General features: G+C 32.8%; 1 protein-coding gene across 4 annotated transcripts in view; it reads left to right on the top strand.

The window, feature by feature from the left end:
• LOC126845628 (myocyte-specific enhancer factor 2-like) overlaps positions 1 to 23016 on the top strand; it is a 103281-nt gene that overhangs the window by 31091 nt on the left and 49174 nt on the right. For 3 of the 4 annotated variants that reach the window (XM_050584409.1, XM_050584405.1, XM_050584402.1), the window contains exon 3: positions 19491 to 19534. The exons of the other annotated variant lie outside the window; for it this stretch is intronic. The gene's annotated coding sequence lies outside the window, so the exon portion shown is untranslated. The remainder of the gene's footprint in view (positions 1 to 19490; positions 19535 to 23016) is intronic. 4 annotated transcript variants of the gene reach the window in all.

The following is a 23016-nucleotide window of genomic DNA, read 5'->3' as shown; positions in this document are numbered from 1 at the left end:
CAGACTTCGCCAGCAGATAATTTATATTTGTAATTAACGACGGGAAACATATACTATACACTCGTATAGCAGCCGTATGAATATGTTAACTCCTCACCCCACCTTGAAAAAACAACAATTTACTGCTAAATAATATATTTGTTTTGCATTACATTATACTAAATGTAAAATAAAAATATAACTGATTACAACATGTTTTTTCTATAAAGCAGTCGCTGAAACTTCCAAGTCACAACTGTTTTATGATTTTTCAATTTAAGTTTAACGGCAAAAAAAAATGTCCCTAATAAAAAACCTGTTCGATTATTGTTTTTTTTTTAAAAATATGAAATTTTAGGATTGACCTTCGATGAAAAATGAATACTCTCCACCATGATTATGGTTCAAATCTAAGGTGTAACTATCATAAGTTGTTGATTGTACTTGAATTTAAATATATTATACTTATAATTTATATCTTTAGGCTTGAATAAATTATAAAATAAAAACAAAAACATATCCTCGAAATTTCTCAAAAGAAACGTTTTTTTTTGTGGCCAAAATCAACGGTTGCACAAGAATCTCTCACTCTCTCTCGAAAGTCGTTTATTTTTTTTCAAATAATTAACTGATAGCGAGCCGTTCTGCTATTTTGGAGTTAATTTAAATTATTTGCGTCATCGGCATAAATTAAAAAATAATTCTAATAATATAAAAACGTTAGAGTATAAGTAGTATAGCCGAAAACGGGTTAGATGGGTGTGCGTTCGATAATTATTCGGATGTACATTCAAATCATACCACAAGATCAACCCCACACAACTAGTTTTCAGCGAAACAGGCAATGACGTCGAACTGGATCCTTGCTGTAGTCCAAAAAATAAATGTTTTATTAAAAAGCTATTACTATGACACGTGACGGACGACTATGGTGTACGTGAAAAGATGTCGAGCACATGTTTTCAAAAAAAAAAAAAAAACAAACAAAAACGCGCGCTACCGGTAAAAACAGTAAATAAAAAATGAACATTAACTTTTGGGAGAGATTCACATAATATTATAGTGTCACAAACGCCAAATCGTTGCTACTAGTATATTATAGTACTGACGGCATGTCGTAAACGAACCATACGCAGGTAATACATACTTACATTCCACGCTAAACCTAAGCGTGTATTATATATGATATTTAAGCTTCAACACGTCAAAGTATTGGTGTTTTAATGTGTATTATTTTTTGTTTGGGCCGGCCAATGGTGACTTTTTAACAACCGTATAAGGGATTGAAACTTTAAAGCATTTTTAAGGGGGTAATTTTAGGACTTCTTAGGCCTTAAAGTCTGATGGTATGTCTAGCTTGTAGCTGCATAAAATATATGAAAACAACGTTATTTGACGTCGTCGAATGTTGTACGGTCATTATGTATAACACACACACACACATGTTAGAATTGTCAATATTGTCTTTACAGTTTGTGCTACTAGAAAGGAGGAAACGGCAGGCCCAAACTATTCAAAATTAACAAACGCGGTTATTGATCGTTTGTAGTAATAAAATATAGAAGTGGTTTACAATAAAATACCTAACCGGCGCGCCGGGCTGGGTGTAACTGATTATTTTTAAAGTCAATTGGAATTTATGGTAGTATTTAAAAAAAACATACATTGTAGTATGTCTAGTTGTATAGTTCAGTAGTATGTCATAGTATTACAGTGTAGACTGTCAACGTTGATGTTCTTCCGTTGGATTTCATAATAGGTTTCCCATTACGGAGTATACAATATGCATGTTTTGCCAATTGGGATACATTAGTGTTGTCTATTATAGTGTCATTAACGTTGTATAATAGACGTTTTTGGGTGCTACATAATATTATGTTAACCGACCGTTTGTGCAGTATTGTTGGGGTTAGTGGCCATCGTGTTAGCGTCTCTGAAACGCTATTGTGGTATATTAAGTTATCTTTGTATTATATTCGGCGATTTTGACTTTACTTTAGGAGACACAGTCCACAGACAACGCCCAATTGTCACCTAGTTATCACACCAAGAAGGTAAAATAGCGCTGGTCCAAAATATCACATTTTGAACAAAATCGCTCAAAATATTTCTTAGTTTGCTCCACTACACGTTTTTAGGATCAATCATTATTTATATAAATAAAACCAGGAAAATATGTTATTATCATTTGTAAATAACGTGAGAACACTTTAAGCTATTTTATAAGTAAAACAAGTTTTCAAGTTCACTGATTGAAAAAAAAACGGTCAACAATTTTTATATAATTTTTAAAACCAATTTACCAAACTAGTAGTCAGTTGGTATATAATTAGTAATTTATTAATAATATCTCATTTATTTGAACAATTTTATTGTTTAATTTTCTTAAAATTAAAATTAAAAACCTGGCTTGAATTTTTTTTGCTTATACGGTTAAGTTTCAGATTCAGTTTAGTTTTCTGATTTAAACTCTTTAAAATTAACTAAAAAATGTTTTTCTTATATCTAGTTTTTAACTAGAATCATTCTAAACTATATAAGATAAACTATGGCGTGTGTTAAAGGTAAGATAAACTTACCATTTTTTAATAGTTTCTCTTTGATGGTTTTGTGCTATGAGTCTTTTTAGTAGATAATATAGACAATATGTAACAAAAACTATACTGTACAACAAATTTTAGTTGTAAAAATCTTCACGTTTTCAATATTTTTTATACTTGGGCTAGGATTTTGGATTTTTAAAATAAAAAATACTCAATTAATAATAATAGACTATTGAAAAATGTAATTTTTTAAACCTTACAAATACCATGGCGATAAAAATATGTTTAAGAAATCGTGGCGTGTCGCATATGACATTAAATTTACTAAGCAAAAAAACCGTTAAAAAATCAAAACCTTTCAGAGTTTCCCGGAAAACGTTTGCTGTCAGGTTTACCTTGCGTGGGCGGCAAGACCGTTATATTTGGTGATTTCAATAGGATCCCGAAATCTATGACCTGCTAACGCGGCTACATGTGGGCAGCAGCTGTTATCCGCGACGGGGTTTGCACGGCTCTTGAACCAGAGACAGAGAGAGAGAGAGAGAGAGAGAGAGAGAGAGACCTACGGTTATGTATTCTACATTATTTGCATTTAAATTGCTGGATTTCCCGCTGGAACGGAGGGTGTAAACGAAGGGCATACGCGTGCCGAACGTGCTCAAGTCAAATAGGTTTGCGCGTTACGAAATCACTTCCACGCACTTGAAAGATTGCTCGAAAGCTTTTCGATCGACCTTTACAATGAAGTTAGAACTTGTCGAGGGGCGTTACGTAATAACCGTGAATTATCTTTTATACACAAATCTCGGTCTTGTGTCGAGAAAACTATCGGACGTGATCCACGTGTTTGGAGATGATAAACAAAAACAGTTCATCTGGGCCGGGCTAGTAAAAAGTTTTCGTACCTTCTTTGTTCTAATGAAATTAATCAAACGATAACTACCACGTACTTACGTTAATAATATATTATTGATAATTATCGTCGATTAGACGTTTAGTGATTGTGCAAATTATATTTAGTGGCCTCCTCCTCATTGGTCCATATCAGTTTAAACAAACCGATAAATTTATCACTCTTTATTTATGTGACCATTTGTTAGCTGGATATGTATATTAATAATTAAAACATTGCATATAATAGGACGTAGAAGGTATCGAGAAGGTGTTATCAAACGATTTTCTTAAGGTTAGTTTCGCGTTTATAATAGTTGTTATTAACATTAAAATCTCTGTTAATCTTTAAAAATAGATGAATTTTACATATTAACATAGGTTTGTAAATCATGTCAAAGTGTACTTTTCTTAGGAACATAATTACTTGTCCCGTTAATGGAATAATACAATTACAAATTTATATTATTTCAAACTTTTTTTGCTGATTTCGAAACTGAACTGGAATTTTCTCTAGCAGATTTTATTTTTTCCGAATCACTTAAATTAAAAGTTAATAAATGTCATGCATCAATCACGTGCTACTAAATTATGCTTAATGAACATCTATCAATACATTAAACCTTTAATGAACGTTTATGCAAGTTGTCTATTACTCTTAGAGTTTACTCTCAAAAATTACACTTTAAAAAACCGTTCAAAAGTACAAAACATGCTGAAAATACCGTAAACCGGTTATTTGTTTAAATATTTAAAGGTGATTTAAAAAACCGTGATCGAAGTGGCGGTTTAAAAAACTGTACGTACTTCTGCTCGTTTGTTCACGAAAAATAGGTAAAATGTCATTGCGAATAGAAAATATCACTAGTGTAGTTGGAATGTTTTCGGAGGGGGAACAAGCCCTTGCCTTTTTATTTGCTGCGCCACTGCTCTTAAGTGAATATCGGAAACGTTCATGATAATTATTCTGTTCATCGCTTACTCTGTGAAGTCGTTTTATACAAAAGTCGGCTAGGGGTCGCAAAGAGAGTAGCGCCATCCAGAGAATACGGGCGAGCAGGTCGACCTCCTCGGCGCTACTGTTGCGCATATTGCGTTGGTCCCCCCCGCACTGCACCACCAGCCTGTTGCAGGTGCACTAGTGCCCATGTGTTTTCGCTTTTCCCCTCCCACCGAGCCACGTCCGCCGGGGCCCTCCGTTTGCTGCGGCGGCGGTTGGTGGTCGGTGACACGTGCCGTCAACACGTTGCAATGTTTGCGGGGGCGACCGGCCGGCATTATCGCACCCGGCCGAGAAATCACCTCGTGACTCGCTGCGACGCGGTCCAAGTAAAAAATCTTACACTTCGATGGCGCGGCGAAGCCGGAAAATTCGCGTCTCCCATCGTGTGAAAAAAAGGAAATCGGCGACGACGGTATTATGACACATAGGTACCGGGGCGGCGGCGGCGGTAGCGGTGGCGCGTCGACGTCGACCGTTGCCCGATGATCTTTATATAGACCCAAGCCAGAAATAAAACCATACGCGGCGGCTAGAGCGGCGTGCTGTGCTCTCCTAATACCCCCATGGCTGCTGACACTATACTGTACCGCAACGCGCTATACTTAACTTTTGTATAAATAAATTGGTTACCGAGCTCTTGAAATAAACCCCCGCGGCCGAATATCCGTCGCCGGCGGCGGGCCCCACAGTTCTTCGCTAACAGCCCGCCGGCTCGGCTTCCAATCGCCTAATGCCACGTCCGTTTCGGTTCGCGATCGGTCATCCCCCCACCCCCAGCCGTTTCTCCTAGAGGCGGTAGTGCCACCCCTTCATTCGCGTCTCGGATGTACAAGTGGCTTTTGGTGTGCGCACAAAACAAAAAAAAACAGTGTCCACGATGAGTCCGGAAACGCGCAACGGACCTCCTTGGCCGCCGGCTTCTCGTTCCGGCCGTGTAAACGTGTGTGGCAAAAAAAAAAACCGAATTAACGAGGAAATTCTAACGCAGTGAGTACAAACATACCGTCGTCGCCCCGTGTAGTGTATATACACACGTGTTGTGCACATAGAGACCAACGACAGATGCGATTACGGTGCGTGTGCTCGCCGATGGTCCCGCCGTCGTGAGCGTGTGTAAGTCACCGCGAGTTGGACCGATGCCAAGACAAAAAAAAAAAAAATGGGTACGGAAATTATTGTAATAGTATATAAGAAAACGAAGGGGGAAGGGGGTGGAGGGGTTGTACTTCTCGGCGGTGACGCGTGCCGGGAGCGAATAAATGCAGAGGGGGAGAGTAGGTAGAGATAGGTTGAGGTACTTGTAAATCTCAGCAATAGCACTGCGGTTGTAGTTAAGGCGCAACGGATCGACACCGTTTGTTGTATACACATGGTAATGACCCTAACGATGAGATCGTCGAGGTTCGAATTTTTACATTTGAAAAAAAAAAAAACGTTAGGATTTCTGACTAGCAACGGAAAAGTCGAATTAACACTAGTTTTAAGCACTATTTGTAGACTTCGATCTAAATTAAAAATAACTGGTGGAAAAAAAATTATTAAATTGTCGAAATCGAATGAGAAAATGTATAAAATACGACAACTAATCAGAATTTCGTAAATTGTATTGTCTAGTATTGTTGTTAAACGTATTTATTTTGTGTACTGCAAAAAATTAGTGTTTCAAAGCATAATAAACGTTTGCCAATCGAGCTATACACTGGGAAATTGGACGGAGAATCGTATGAATTCCATACTTTCCATCAAAACGCACTATTTTCCGAGGAAAAATAAGATAAAAAATTGTTGTTTTATTAATAAAGTTGATGCATTGAAAAGTTTTGTAATGCAAAATGGATCTACTTAAAACAAATTTCAAGACGTCGCTTTTAAAACCGGTACTTATTTTCATAAAACTGTGTAATGGTAAAAACCTACTTATATTTTCTAAAAGGTACTATTTCCGACAGTAGCGCCTTTTGTTTAAATGCTGGCACATTTTATTCAAAACATCCTTTATCCAACACGTAGATTTTCCGAAAAAGTATGTAAATTTGGATTACTTTTTCCAAAAAAAGCGCCTGTTTCTAAAAGCAAATAAAAAATGCAATGATTATGTACAATTGAATTTATTAACTGCATAAACCTATTTTTACAGACACCTAGCCAACTCGATGCCTTTTGCACTGAAGCCCCTCAATTATGTATTTAAATTAATTTCTATTTGGGAATATTAAAGCAACAAAGCACTATTTAGTCATAATTTGCCGAGTTCATTGACAGAAAATGTTATTTAATTTAATATATATATATTTATACATTATACATAAATGTACTGTTATATTTCATTGCGTTTCAGTTTGTGCAGAATTTTAATGTTATACGGTACCGTTAGCCGGCAATATTTATTGTACCTTGTATTTTTATATTATGTTTCAATCGAAAACTGTCCTGGCGTGAAGTATACATACTTGGGCTTGCATTCCCGACGACCGATTAAAAATATCGTATATGGGTGGTGGGGGAGGGGGATAAAATGATTTTCAAAACGTTATGCAACGACCAAACCGGCGAGGCCTTTCAGAAAGGATTGAAGGGATGATTATTATAATACTTTGCATGTTTTGTATATGCACACGAGAACGTAATATATTGTGTAACACACAAAAGTGACGTCAAGAAGCCAATGTTCACATCCGTTGTTTTGGAAACATTTTGTTATTATTTTTTATTATATTAAGAAGTTATTACATTGGCCTAAGTGTGGCGAGTACGCTGTTAATTAACCGTTTGATTCCGAGTAATTTACAGGTTTCTGTGTAAAACATATAATGTGAACGTGTGTGTGTGTGTGTCTAACACTAATTATTATTAATATTTAATCCCGTGTTCGACACACACGTGATTTAGGGGTAGGAGAAGAATTTAGTCAACACACCTAACTGGTTATCAACCAGTCAAACTTTTTAGTACATTATTCTAAATTAAAAAAATTAATAAAATATATATGTTACCATTTAAGTTTCAATAGTTGCTATCAAAAAAACTAAGTTGGGAGGGGGTAAAAACAAAAAAATATGTGAAAAATTGAAATTATATTGTATAAAAACAACATGAAAAAAAAACATTTATTTCTTATTAAACCCTACGAGATATTGAGTTGCCCATAATAAAAAAAATCACTCTGTATATACTGCGGTTGAAAAAGTATAAACAGATTTTATTATTGAAGACTTGTTTTAAGTCAATGTAAGAGAGAGAAAATATGGTAGGATCTAAGAAAGAAAATCTTAGAAATGAAGAAAAAGGTAGAACATGTTTTTACCCCTATTGAAAATAAAAGAAAGTGTCTATATTTTACTGGTGGTAAATTTAGCATAAAATAACTTTGTAAAAAGCTCTTTTTTAATTTAAATAATAATGAAACTTTTGATTACAACTGAAGTTTTGAAATTGAATATATAAACTTAAATAAAATTATTATAAGCTAATTAAATTATTCTAGTTTAATGCTAAATAAATATCTTCTCAATATATTTCCTTAAATATTAAGATAATACATAATATTTTTAAAAAAATGGAATTGACTTAAATTGTATTATGTACCCTAGGTTATATAACATTTATTACAATTGAAAACTTCCTTTAAAAGTTTTACATATTATAAACTTGTTAAGGGTCCATAATTATTATTTTGCTTGACATTTGTTATAACTAATTCATATACAGTGTGAATCACGAAGATATGACTGATTTACATGACACATTTTGTACACATTAATCTGTCAAGTCCTCTTGACTCACACTGTATTTTCTAGAAAATCTTTTTTTATTGAACGGATTCCAGTATCTTCTCAACAAGTGCATCTAAGGTGTTACTAAACATTAAGTTTGTTTATGATTTAACTTTGTATACATTTTTTAAAAATTTTGAAACAATATTTTAATTATTTTTTGGCCAATAATTCAATGTTTACATTTTATAAAATTATATTATAATAATTTGTACCTAATATTCAAAACGTTTAAAAAAACATTGGTTTTTAGACCACATTTAATACTATATCATTTTACAATTATTTTTAGACAATGCGTTGTTAGTATAAATGTTTACTGAATATTTTCTCAAATTTTATTCAAAATATTTTCTTGGTTTTTATTAGACAAACAATTATTTAAATTTATAAAAATAGAATTACAAAATATATATTATAAGTTATAAAAATTACAATTTACATATTATTGTTTTTTATGCCCGTTTTTTAATTTTTAAAACATCTGAGTGTAAATTATATTACATAAAATCCTCCTCCACTAATAAAACACCAGTAACGGTCGTGTATTGTTGGAATTAATCTAAATTTAATAATTAGGTTTAAAATAAAAATAATATGTATAAATAATATTATTACAATATTATTTCAATTATTACTTCATATGACATTTCAATTTTTTATGTTGTAAAAAAATTGAAATGTCATATGAAGTAATAATTGAAAATAAATATGAATAATCATAATATTATTTATACATATGATTTTTATTCTAAATTTGAGTATTGAAGAAAGATATTTTAGGCTACATCCATTAGATTGACTGTAGCAGTAAACATAGGTTATATATTATAATTTATAACAATATAAAAATAATCGTACATCGTTTGAACTTGTGATAAGTTTTCACAACGTTATACCCTTCTCTTTATCTCGAAAGTCTAATTTTTTTCTTTTGGCGCATAATGGATATTCATAGAGTTTCCCACGTATAGTTCTTGACCTTCGAAATGACCGGACGAATGTGTTTTTGTTACAATACAAGATAATACAACAGTTTTGTTTAATCAATATAAATCATAATACTTTTACACACAACTAAATTAAAAATATTTTTCGTATAAAACTTTATTAGACTTTCAAATTTTCCCATATTTGAAGTTGACACAATCGTTTTAATTTAGCAAATATTTATGTTAGTAATGTTGTTTAAAAATAGATTTTAAAAATATTTATAAAGCACAAGTGGTGTCAAAAGAGAACTACTAGAAAAAAGTGGCTGTATGTAAAATGTACAGAATATTTTTACATAATTATGTAAAATACCTTTTATGTCTTATTTTTGAAATTTGTAAACCAGTTTTCAACATTATATAAAAATACTGTTTTTTGTATTATATTTATTTTTTTACTGAACGAGTTCGCGGGTGTCGTAATTAAGGCTGATAGATAGAAAAACATTTTTATTAAAATTTTCATTTTTATCTGACAACGAGTTCATCGACCGACAAAACAAAATTATTATTTGCTCATTTGGATTTTTTTTTTTTTCGAGCGTTTCGACCTAACCACGATAACCAGGTGTCAGAAAAAATAAACTGCTTGTTGAGCTTTGCCTGTAAAAAATAAAAATAACAATAATAAAAAAAACACATGCACTATCACAGCACTTGACTGACTGTAAACGCATATTATGTTTGTGTCGAGTACGGCTGAGTTTCGATTCCTAGTAAAAAAAAAAAAGACCATTGATAATATGTAAAACGTTAAGGGCTTTTGTGTTGGACTTTCAAGTGGTGGAACGTTGGCGTATTATGTTGGTAAAACATACAAACTTAGCAAACGAATCGGATATTATGTAATCACACACGATTCGGAGGAATTATTCAATTAATATACAATTAACTGTTGTTGCGCCTAATCATGTGATGTTATTATGTAACTTATTGTTTGATCGGGTAATTTAAGTTGCCGAAAGTGCAATGTATTATGTATGGTGTTTGTGTTTGGAAGGCACAGTAGTAATTGAAATATATTATACCTACCTCCAGTGATCTCTCGCGATATTCCAAACTTTGATACAGACGTCTACGCAATGATTACCCCGAGTGCCGGTTCGGTGTTGATTTGAAGGCAGAGTGAGGTATACTGAGAAGCTCTATTCTAGCTTTCGTTATCTCAGACGTGCCTAATTGTACCTGTCTATCGGGGTTTATGAGTTGTTATATATTATAGATCATCCAAAAATATGTTTTAGCTAAATTTCTATAAAACAAAAACTAATTTTGGCAGTAGGTACATATTATTTTAAATTTGTTAATATATAAATTAAATTAATTTAATTTTATGTTTCTACATGAAATATTTCGTGAAATACTTTCACGATAATTGTCCACTTGGTTGAATTTATTTAAGTAACTTAAGTAGTTCATAAATAATTGGGTAAAGTTAGTTATTTATAAGTAACCACCAAAAAAGTATATTCGATAAAATGACCTTACAAATACATTTTTTACTATTGCTTGTCGCATTTAATGAATTACAATAAAACTATCTTTACATTTTCAAATACCATAAGTTAAACTTTAGAATATTATCTTTACTTTATAATTTATATGCAATATGACGCGATAACAATGCTTTTCTCTGCTATACTTCACAGTTCACTATGTATATTATTGTATATATTAATTTATGATATACGTCGTACCAAAATGTTTACCAGTATCATCAGCTTATCCGTATTTAAGAGTTGACTGGTAGTTTTTTTTAGTTGAGAAAAAAACCCCTGATTTATAGATTTAAATAGTAAACATACCTAAATAAAAAATAAATAATTACAAATTAACCGTGATATATCGCATACCTAATTATGTCTTATTATATTAATTATATTTTGCTATTAAGGAATTATCTCAAAACGTTTCAGAATTATTACTGAAATAAGTAGTTAATTTTACTGTAATTCATCGATTACAAGTTGTAATTATAATAGTGGTACTACACACAATAATTCACAAAATTGTGGAAATATGCTTATTTTTTTTTTAGTGCTAACAATTAAAATTGGAAATAAAAGTCAAAAATTGATGTGTTGATATCACATGGATGATCCATTAAATCGTATAAATTTTACTGTCGTTAAGATAGTGAAGAGCCGAGAACCGAGGATGGTCGATTTGTCCAAAACAAAATACTACATGCATATAACTTATACACACAAGTGGTCGGCCGTTGTTTACTTGTTACCGGATATGCTAACACATGTAATATGTATATCGGTCATCCATTAAGTGGACTTGTGTGTAGATGTACCTAACATAATGTTATTCGACGGTCGTTATCTATATTTAATAAATACATTAATGTAGTGCATATCGCCGTGGGTACAATTAAAAATCACTTTTTATTAGGCCTACTAAAAAAAGTTACCTGCTGTCTGTTCTTGTACACGGTCTTAGTTTCATACTTGCGGTCTACTTGTCAACATGGAACGCCTGCTAACTTCCATTGCTTCATAAAGTCAAACAATAGATTGTGAAAAAAAGCTAAAATGTTTACTGGCTACTGGCGAGGGGCCTTGTCTCAGTAGTCAAAGAACTACTGATTTTCTTTATTGTTTTATTCTAATTTATTGTAACCGTGTTACCCTGAAACAATTTGTTAGTCAACACTTTACAGACAGTTTCTAATATTACATTTAAGCCTCGAAACACGAAAGACCATTAAGAATTAAAGCAAACTATAATTATCGGACAATTAACAATATCCAACTAACCGTTAGATAATCATGTATATATTTTATGGAACCAGTTGGAATAACACTTTTAAGTAATATACGCTTGTATACACTTACATGTATGCTTATAATTATTGGTCAACAGTTTTTTAATTGAGTACTACCACTTAGGATTCTAATACCACAAAATCGAATACTTTTGTGCACTGAAGTAATAGTACTTTACTTTTAATTTACATAAACATGTGAACCAAATTACCCTAAGTTATCTAAGTTCTTTTGTGCCAAGAACATATTATCCTTATACCCGTTCTGTATTGTCTGAAGTCTAGTTTACATCACGGACATTAACCTCATTACTTCTAACCATAACTAGGTACGAAGTACTAGACTGTCAATTGTAAAGTTATCTGAACGTGCAATTGTATAGGTAAGGTCAGATTAATTTATAGCAATTTTTTTGTCCCGAATGTTTGGCGAGGTATTTGATAAACACAAGTCATAACTCATAACTGTTACAGCTATGACTTATGATATACCACATGGTGGTGTTATTTGTGAAAGAATATTTACCGATGATGATCATTCAATAATTCGTTACAACATTCACTTAATTTATTGATCATCCAATCATAGGGTGATTATATTATAATGTGCTTTAAATGACTACTAAATATGTACCTGTGGCGCTCACAATAATTAATGCCAATGCTATTACTTTTTGTTTTAATTGTGTGCCATTAATCATCAATAATAAATAATTACACTATCTGTCGAGACTCGTGTCATTAATTGGATTAAGTATGTACCCAGGAAATACATTTTAATATTTTCTAATACAATTTTTTTTTTAACATGGATATGTTATTGGGCGTGGGTCAATCGGAAAATCTGTGCGAACGCTGAACGTTACAGAGTATATATAGATGTATCGCGTTTTCGATTGTAATTTTGTGTTTTTTGAGTTCGGCTAACGTATGGAAACAACTGACGGTGGAGGGAGCTTTGCCGGTCAAGACGCATTTTGTGAAAACCAAGTTCGTTGCTATACGTTGGACAGAATATTTTTCTATTTTGCTATGTTACCGCTAAGAGGAAACAGGAGACCGATGAGCGGAACTCCTGCTCCTCTTCGACGGACTTAACGGTAGTCAATGACCACGGGGGCCGACACTTATCGCAAGTTAATGAGCAGGACTCGACTGGTTTATGGAGTCAGCCAAGGTGAACCAAAATCAGAAGGAGAACTTTAGTAAGGAGATAACGTCAAGGGCAACAGAGCGACAGCTCTGAGAAGTCTGATTCAGGCGTAGGCTAAGGCTAACCTGTTGGAGAACAAGAAAGCGGCCAAGTCCACGTCATCGGTCAAGACGCTTGTTTAATAGGAGTTAGTTTACTAAGAGCAAAATGTGTGCGTGTGGCGCGATCTGGCGGTCAAACTTTAGATTGCGTACATTTTTACATTTTTTTGTGGCTAAAATACAAAAGCATCTTACTTAAATTTTCAGTATACATATAATTGTACCTCATAAAAAAAATCATCGTGGTTTTACGGACCGTAATGATATAACTTATCCATGATTCAATCTTTTTGGGAAAGGAGAAAATAACTAGGTTTTCCTTTTAAATGTTATCTGTTTTTTTTGACAGACTATATTCGTTACCGCTTTTGTCATTGCTACATTTCATTAAGTTGGCCACATTGTTTTTAATTACAACTCGTATCTTAACTCCTTAATTTTCCTATTCTAATTAATTATATTTTTAATTCGCTTTTTAAGTATTAGGTTTTCTGTTTCTACATCTAAACCCTCATTACAAAACTAAATATTGCAATTCGATTTATTCGATATTTTAAATTTTGAATGACGAATTTACTATCTTACTAATTTATTATGTCTTAAAAAGAGGCTGTTCAAATTTCAGCGAAAAAAAATCATCTTTATTAACTAATTATAACTAGATAATTTGTTTGCTATTTAATTTTATTCTAAAATTGTTATTTACTGAAATTAAAACAACAAATGCAAACCCACAATTGCATTAGTAGAACACAACAATATTTATATTATTTTAACTGCTTGTGTATTATTTTTCAGTAAAAGGATCGATTTTGAGGCTATTGATTTTAAATAGCTTGAACATTGCAGATTGTTTAGGGTTTTTTAAATGTTTTAAAATTGAATACGACGGTAAGTGGTTATAATAATTCAAATGGTCTGAAATTCAAGGAATTGGTGGTTATGGAAGTGATATCGAGTTAGAAGTAAGGGCTAATATTAAAGTGGTATCAAGTAAAAGTATGTTTGACCTAGTGCACTTGGTGTTTTGACTTTTGTCTTAAATGTATGTACAACAGGTTTTACTGCTAGTTTTTTTTTATAAAGAAAAAACAATTAATAAATCCCTCTAAAAACTTTTGTTTTGCATTCTAATTAACACTACAACGGTCTCTACCTCGCCCCGTCGACTGTACACCGTGGTGTTACATAAACATTTTTCGGGGGGTAATTTTATAGAATCCGAGGCTCTTATAGGTTCCACAAGCTGAACCGATGACACGAATTTGTCTGGGAACATTTTGGAACGACTCTAAAACATGTCCGCGTGTATTGAATTAAAACGTATTGTGTTATCGCAAGAAGTCTTCGTGGTTATTACTGATAGTGTTATTTTAGAAAAAGAAATATAATTATTTTTTTTTTATCTAGATTAAACTGATTTTTTATCTGTATCTGGATCGTCAACACTGCGACGGTTGTGATTGTTTTAACGTGATGTCGTAACGGTGTTGTTTACACGGGATTTTGTCACAATGTGCGCGCCAGGCAAAGACAATCGGCAGTTTGGGGCTCGTGCCAACGCACTATTACCGAGGCGGTCGCTGTAAGTCGAAGGAACACTCAGGGAGTCTGGGAGAGAGAGAGAGAGAGAGAGAGAGAGAGAGAGAGAGAGATAGATGCGATGGGATGTTACATATTATTATTATTATTATTATTACTACTACTACGATACTTGCTATACCGACGTCCCTGCGCTATACGCTCTGCTGGCTACGGTCAGGCGCACATTTGCGAGGCGGCGTTTAAAAATAAACTTGCTGGCGTGTTCGGTAAAGAACGCGGGTCCCGGGGGCCCGAGAAAAACGCCGGCAGAAGGAGCAGCTGCTGTTGCCGTCATCGCCAGTCCCGCCAAGGCCTCTGCGGCCTAATTGATGAACAGCCGCCCGGCATTTCTCGTATATAATAATAAAATCATTTTAAAAAATAATCGCAACTGTACCGTGCCATGCGGTAGAACACCACGTCCACTCCAACTAAACTATATCACTCGGGTAGATAGGCACAACCCGAGAAAATAAAGCTACCAACATATCCGGAAGTGTAGAGACTCTAGCGAAACTCTGGTTTTAAATGAGGCTAAACATTTCGGTACCGTGGCCCTTGGACAGAATTGGGCAAATTTAAATTGAATATCTAATAACAATTAAAACATATCGAACAGCCAAGGGATTTAGCAATAAAAAAAGGAAGGGGCTAGAAAAAAAATTCCCTTTTAATATAATAGAGTTAACGTTTACATAGTAAAACAGTTCTATAATATTTTTATATATTAAATTATAATTAAAAAAATACATTTTTAATGGATACAGATTAAGTACATAAGAGGGGGGCTTCAGCCCCTTTGAACAGCGTATTGATAAAAGTATAAAAATGTATTCAAACAGTTAAAATATTCAATCAGCCGGTTTCACCAACTATTATTAAATACACTCTTAACATAATGTTAGTTAATATTTCATTTAAATTTGACATCTGGTTAAATTAATTAAAATTCACCAAGGCGTAATTCACCATAAACGTATATTATTATTAAATTCTATTTGTTAAGTTAGCAAACTGTTAGTTGGGTTACCAAAGCAGTTACCTTGATTCCAACGTTCTCATTGGTTATCACGAAATGTGATAACTGATAATATTATAATTTTATATTTAAATCTCAATTAGACATTAGTAATTAATAATTCGATCTATGGCATTTTAACATGCCAATTAACTTTTAAACCAGCTGATTTCAACTGATTCAAAACTTAACAATCGTTTTAACAACGTGTTAAGGCTAACAAATCTCGATGAAACCCGATTTTCACTAACTTAATGTTAAATATAATTTACAATAAGTTAAATACTTAACAAATGATGATGAAATCGGCTGGATGTGTTTTAATTGCGACAAAAATTAACTAACTTAGACGGTGAATACATATTATAATGATAAACAAAGTAATAATTTATAGAAGTACAAAAACTATTCGAATATTTTACAAATAAAATAATTCGAAAAAAGCTTTTTTCCACGTAATAAGAGTGCTATTTGTCTTGGACCAATAGGGACTATGCCCAGTGTTGATCGAAACTAGTTAATATTCGGAAAAAATACATATATTTTGGTTCTTATGCATAAAAAAGGGCAAACTTTATTACTGTACAGTGATCATATAACTTGTCAGCTGATTTTCCATTATTTCTCATATTTATATAGGACATAACTCTCGTGTTATATTTACTTATGATAAACAATGTTATACCGGAGTATAAGATACAATTCTGAACCGATAAATCGTGTTAGATCGTGTATTGTAGATCGGAAAAAGTTGTATTGAGCATCTAATTGTGATACAACATTAAATTGTTACGGTATTTGATTTTTTTTCAACTTTTGACCCTTCCCTGGGCCAACCGACGGCTAATCGGCCGGCCGTCCAAGTCTTTTGTCCACCACAGTTGTGTGATCCTTTGCCCCTGACATATTTCTTACTGTTTCTTCTTTTCCTCCTCATACCGTGTGTCTGCTTGTCCGCAGCTGTTGGGATTTGCGTAGGTCCCTCCCTACCTCCCTCCGTCCGTCGTTTCCTCCTCCACAATACCGCCGTCGTCCCGCCGAGATCCGTCCAATCGCGGTCGGCGTCACGTTCACGCCAAAGCGACGACGGCTGGCCGTTAGCCGCCGCTGCCGAGTGGGGAGGACGTCGGTTGGCCGCCCCGGACGCTTTCCTTATATGGCGTCCCGACGGCCGACGGTGAGACGGGCCGCCGTCGTTTGGACCGCCCGACAACCTTATGCAGACAAAAAACACGGCGGACACCACCTTTAACGCGCTATCCAACAAATCGGTGTGCCAAAAACAAAAAAACAAAAAATGTACATAAAAAAAAATAATAATAATAATAACCGTGTATTGCAGCAGTTCTTGGCAGCATCAGTCGGAATTTATTATTTTTTTGTCTTTTTCACGTTTCCTTCTTTCGAATAATAACAACTAAGATTATGACTCTTTTTTTTTTTTTACAACATCCGCCCCTGCGGCTTGCAAGTGCTGGCCCAATACATTAGTCGCTAGGCTAGACGTGGTTTTCTGTAAAAAAAGGTAAAACAATGTCGAAAACATAGTTTTTTTTTTTTGTAGTGCGCACAAAATAAAATATCACCTAAAATACACAACTGACAAAGTATTTAAAAAACAAAATACGTAGGTAATTTAAAAAAACTGAACAATAAAATACATTTTCTTTTTTTTACTATTAACTGTCGGTTTACCTGTCGGACTTAGTTTACTCGGAATTCAAATGTTTTTTTTTTTATCAGATTTTTTTTCTTACTAATATGTGTTTGTTATAAACTTAATTTAATTTTTAAATTTCAAGTCTAAATCTAGAATAGCGAAATCAAGTAAGAATTTAAAATCCCTTCTAGGGATACGGGTTAAGGGTATGTTTTAATGGTTCACTGTAATATTTATCGGTATAATACTTATCTAAAGAATTTCTCACGCATATTTGGAACTACTTATCTATTTTTGAAAATGTCTAGTGTGTCATAGTTTAAGTTGAAAACTGTGTAATTGTGTTTGGGGTGTTTTTTTGGTGATTTTAAAGAAAAATGGGTAATTTTTGACTCATTAATATGTTGTTGGTACGAATTCTGATCAAAAGACTTGCTTCAACCAGCTGGTTAAAAAGTTATCGTGGGCTAAACATAAATATAGAAGAAAAAACACAATCACCATTGTAAGCTAATACATACGCAACTCCACGTCTAAACTATCATCGTGTTTTTTCGGGTGTGTACTTTTGCACTAAGCACATTTTCTAAGAGTTAAACAATTGATTAGCTGTCAAATTTTTATGGATAAATTGCCTATACTTTGCTCCTTAATAAACAGGTAGTGCCCTCGTGAAGTTGAAGTGTGTGCGACTCAAGTCATTTTTTTATATAATATTATTTAATAATATGATGATACGATATGGTGTAATACTACGGCACAGACGAAACGATAACGAGAAAAGATTAATCACGGTTAGTTTGACGTGTAAAATCTATTTTCAGAAATTTCACTTATCTTGGGCGGACTCGGTCGATAACGAAGAAGAGAACTCAATGCTTTGACGTTTGTCCAACGAAAATCCGTTCCAAAAACCGTTCCTGTGTTTGTACAGTAGTCAGTACACAATATTATTATGTTGTACTTAGGCACCAGTACTTCTGCTACCTGCCACTGCTTTTCTGTCCGTGATAAAAAATTCAAATTCCAACTACCGTGTTCCGAAAATATATACAAAATCTTTATTTTATTATAATTACTCGGCTATTACTATGCGAGTGCACGAATAATTAATCTGTCTTCGGCTTAAAACAATTCCGGTACTAGTCGTCGTCTGCCGGATCTCGTCTGGAGATCCGTTTTTCAGAAGAATTCTATTAATTGTCATTCTGAGTACGCACATGCCATATTAATATGCAACATACACATTAAAATCACAGTCTAAACCATAAATAACAACAACCCAGTTTTTTTTTTAAAGCCACATCCAGTTAAGTTTTAGGCAGTGAATAAACCCATATTTTCTGGACAAATATATCAAACATTTGCCTGGTTGAACAATTTTACTCTCGAACAATGGTTGGATGATAATAAAAAAAAAATATATATTATAAGTAAAACATTGAAATATAGTCCTTAAATTGTCAACTGTGCGCTAACTCTTTGTGTCCTAAATAGTTAACACAGTATTTTATGAGAAAAACATTTTACATTTTGATTCTGGTTTCTTTTGTCAGTTAGAAATCAACGAGACTCTAAATGAAAAGAGATGTTGATGAAATCTTTAGAGGTATTGACATAGGGACTTAAGGTGTATAGTTTTTTCCCATAAAAAAGTGGTCCAAGATTATCTGAGTTATCATTTTCCTTCATCCTCTCTAAGTCGTCCAATGGAAATGACACTGATTTTAAATATATTTGGACGGATCATAAGCTTAAGTGGCATCTGATATTGTTACTATTTTTTATTGCTTAGAGATTTGATGGCGGGAGAAAATAAGAGAGTAATAATAAATCTGAAAACACAATAATCATACTGCTCCTTTTATTACCTTTAGATTAGAAGTGGTACTAAAAGACCCGGTTTGTCGGTCAAAACCAGTTTATAAACTATTAAATATCATGTAAGGGTAAACAATTTGAATAGTGTTCGATTTTTATAAAATAATGACATTAATACCAAAATCCTATATTGTTCCAGGAATCATAGTGGAATCTTACTGGAGTCATGTATCGTCCCAAGTGGTAAGTATACAATAACTTATCGATTATAAACTCTCTGACAATACTTTTGTTGTTAAGCCAACTATTAAATTCGACCAATGCTCGGCATACATGACCCTAGACCCAACAACAATATTCAAAAGACGCTTCTTAATCTCAGATAACCAGCTGAAAATCTAAGTTATTTTTTACAGTTTTCTACCGTTTTTGGCAAGAATTCGGACTAGCTAATAATTACAGAAATAATAATAACACTATAGTTATCGTCGATAAAGGCAAGTACTCGCTTTCTTGTAGAATTCGTTGTAATAATTATCTAATTTATATATTTTTTTTCTTCAAACCGGATACGCTTCCAATGACGTGGCACAATGTGTTTACATAGCTGTCGGTCGTCACTCGTCAATCAGATATTATACTTATCAGGCCGTTTTTTTGTCTACAATTATTATTATGAACATAATTATTATTAGGGCCAGTCTGAGAGAGTGGGAGTTTCTAAGGTGGACTAGATTATATAGAATCTGCCTTCTAAGTTGTGTCGCTAAATTTACGTCGTATCACTTTTGACAAAACAATTTTTTTATTAATTTTTATTGTAAATGACACATTTTTGTAGACAATGTCTATTGTAATTAAAATTCGATTTTATATATATTTTCTTCCTTTTTTTTTATTCTTGTTTAAGCATCAACAGCAACTAAGGTTATTAGCTTACAAAAATAACTACAGGTTATTTATGACACAATGAGTATATACAGAAAAGTTTAAATTTAATTATACATATTAATTACTAATTAGTTATAGGGATAAAATAATTATTTTAAAATGTGTTGTCCTTTTGTGGGCTAAGAGGTTTAAAAAGATTGTCTGAAATCCTTAGTTTAGATCTGGTTTCGGCAGTAGACGAGAAGGTGTTTTACTGTAAGCGGCTCGCCTCAAGTTTTACAAGGTACTTAACCTAACTGGTTCCTCATTTCCCATTAAGGTAGCCATGAGATATCCTGAAGACGTGGCCTGTTTTCACTCCCACTTGTTTTAGATGTTTATCTTCGGTGTGATTTCCAGACCCAAGCCTTAAAACTACACATAAAAAAAGCGAAAATGAGAAACTGATATTAACCATTTTGGAGAAAGGGTTTTATGATATTTTTTGGTTTGTCTATAGAATATTCCATACAAATTTGGAACGTATTCAACTATTTAAAAGAAAAAAGTTACAGTGCGCCGTAATTTTAAGTTTAAAAGCATTTAAATTTTTTCGGTGTTTTCTAAATTTTGAAGTGGAATGTGTGAACTAAATTTTTGGCCGAATAAAGTAACTTTTAGAGACGATTCTTAATCTATATATTTGATACATAAACAAATCGGCTCAGCAGTTAAAAATGTATCGTCATACCCATGTGTATACAAATTTAACATCCGTATTCCGTAAATTTACTTAAATACCATTTGTCATAGAACAATTACTTTTGTCAAAAATTGCCTATATTTTACCCCTTAATAATTATTAACAGTACGCAAAGAAGATTTATTTCGATTACCTTCTTGGCATGAAAAAAACAACATTAATTATTAAACATATTTTGTATGGAAAAAGGTTAACTAAAATATTTGTATTTTATAAATACATTCTTAGAAACCTGTGTTTTAGAACGCAGAAACTTTGTCGAGGCACCTACTGAATTATTGAAAATAAAAAAGTTTAATATGGTGTGACTTAAAAAAAAGTATTTTGTATATTATAAGAAAAAGGTAGACCCTTTTTTTTTAACACGAGTCAACAGTTAAAAGGTTATCAGGTTTAATTAAAAAAAAAAATGTACAGGAGGTTAAATGCATAAATAATGGAAAATATTTAAATTTAACATGTTTTGTACTATTAATGTTGGTACTTCTTGAAGTATACTCCAAAATGAAAACAGTTAGTTGTTGGTTCACTTGTAGATCAGTCAACATATCCTTAGATCCTCCCGTGGACATAAAAATATCTCCCGTGGTTGCGGACTCATACGTAATAGGAAATTTAATTTTATATATTGTTCTTCAACTAAAAACTATTATTGCGGTTTTTGTAAAACATTTTTTGGTATAGGTCTCCGAACCGACATTAAGAATCAGAGAATTCATAGAACTTTTTATTTTTATTGTTAAAAAATAAATTGTAGACATTTTTTTAAACAGTTTCTTTGAGAATTTTAAGAATAAAAGTTTCCTCGTTATAGTTATTTTAGAACTAGATAGAAATGATAACTAACCTTTTTGAATATAAGTCATTAAAAAATAAGAATTTAAAAAGGTGCAGAACAAATTGAAAAGCGAAACTATATTAGCAATATCAATTGTCCAAATGCATAATATTTTAAGTTAATTTTATGGATGATTTAAAATATGTAAATGCACTATATTTTGTGTTTTTCGTTTTGTTTTTTTTTTATTAAAATTACTTTTAAACTACTGTTCCAATAGAACTGTTTTTTCAACATAAATTTAAATTCGAACGACCTGTTAATACATAAATACTTATATTGCCAGTTTATTATCTGTAATATCATCATCGACACTTCCAAACGGGTTTGGTCATCACTGCAGTACTACGTTAAACGTTTTTTTCTTCTATTTTGGTCATTAGATGTTGTTTTGGAGAACAACAAACGTTCGTTGTAATAGCCGTTCAGTTGGCCACTACAAACCAAAAACAGTTGCCCGCGTTTTGGTTCAAAAAATTTTGTTTTTTTGTTTTTATTTCTTTCTCTCTCTCTTTTAAGCTGTTATATAGTTTGGCCATAGTGACGCGTTAATGTTTGTTGCACAACGGACTAAAGGTAAGAAAAAAACATTAAGAGGTGGTGTTTTTTTTTAGTTTTAGATTTTAGAAATCACTGCTCGGAGATGTCTTACGAAAGCGGCACTTTTTAGAGGTTTATGTTTTTTCCCGGTACCAAGTGTATTTATTTTACTTGAGGAACAAATCATAATTATATTATACACAACAATATAACCGTTAAGATATCATATCAAAATATTATTATTGTGTTGCCGAATGCTTTAATCAAAAGGTCAAAGTGTAAAAATAAATCTATACACTGCCACATAACATAGTAACACTGTAACACATAAATCGTGCATATTATAATTCATTCGGTCAGAAATGTGCATATGCTGTGATATTTAATTGGCAATGTATCGTTGTGTTCTTTAGTTGCTTAATTAATGTAATCATTGTCGTATACCTAGTACTGACCAATGGGCTCATAATATTTTGATATACTGTGATGTACTTATGAGTTGGGAATCTGTTCGCCGCTGTTTTTTTCGCCATTAGTCCAGGGTTTCGTCTACCATTCAGCAGCAAAAAAAAGTCCAGGTTACCCGTTCCGGAATTGTACTCATAATATTATATTATACATTCTTAAAGTGTTATAACTTTAAATCTATGAAATCGAAACTGATGTCAACTGGTCGAGACATTAAACTGAGCACTTATATTTATTTTAGTAAAA

The sequence above is a fragment of the Adelges cooleyi genome, unplaced genomic scaffold, assembly GCF_023614345.1.
Source record: "Adelges cooleyi isolate 19-005CV unplaced genomic scaffold, UGA_ACOO_1.1 ACOO_flye_CR_arks_rails_tigmint_CR_PRNA_8, whole genome shotgun sequence".
Lineage (NCBI taxonomy): Eukaryota > Metazoa > Arthropoda > Insecta > Hemiptera > Adelgidae > Adelges > Adelges cooleyi.
Note: the sequence above shows the minus strand (reverse complement) of the source record. Positions and strands in the feature narration are given on the sequence as shown.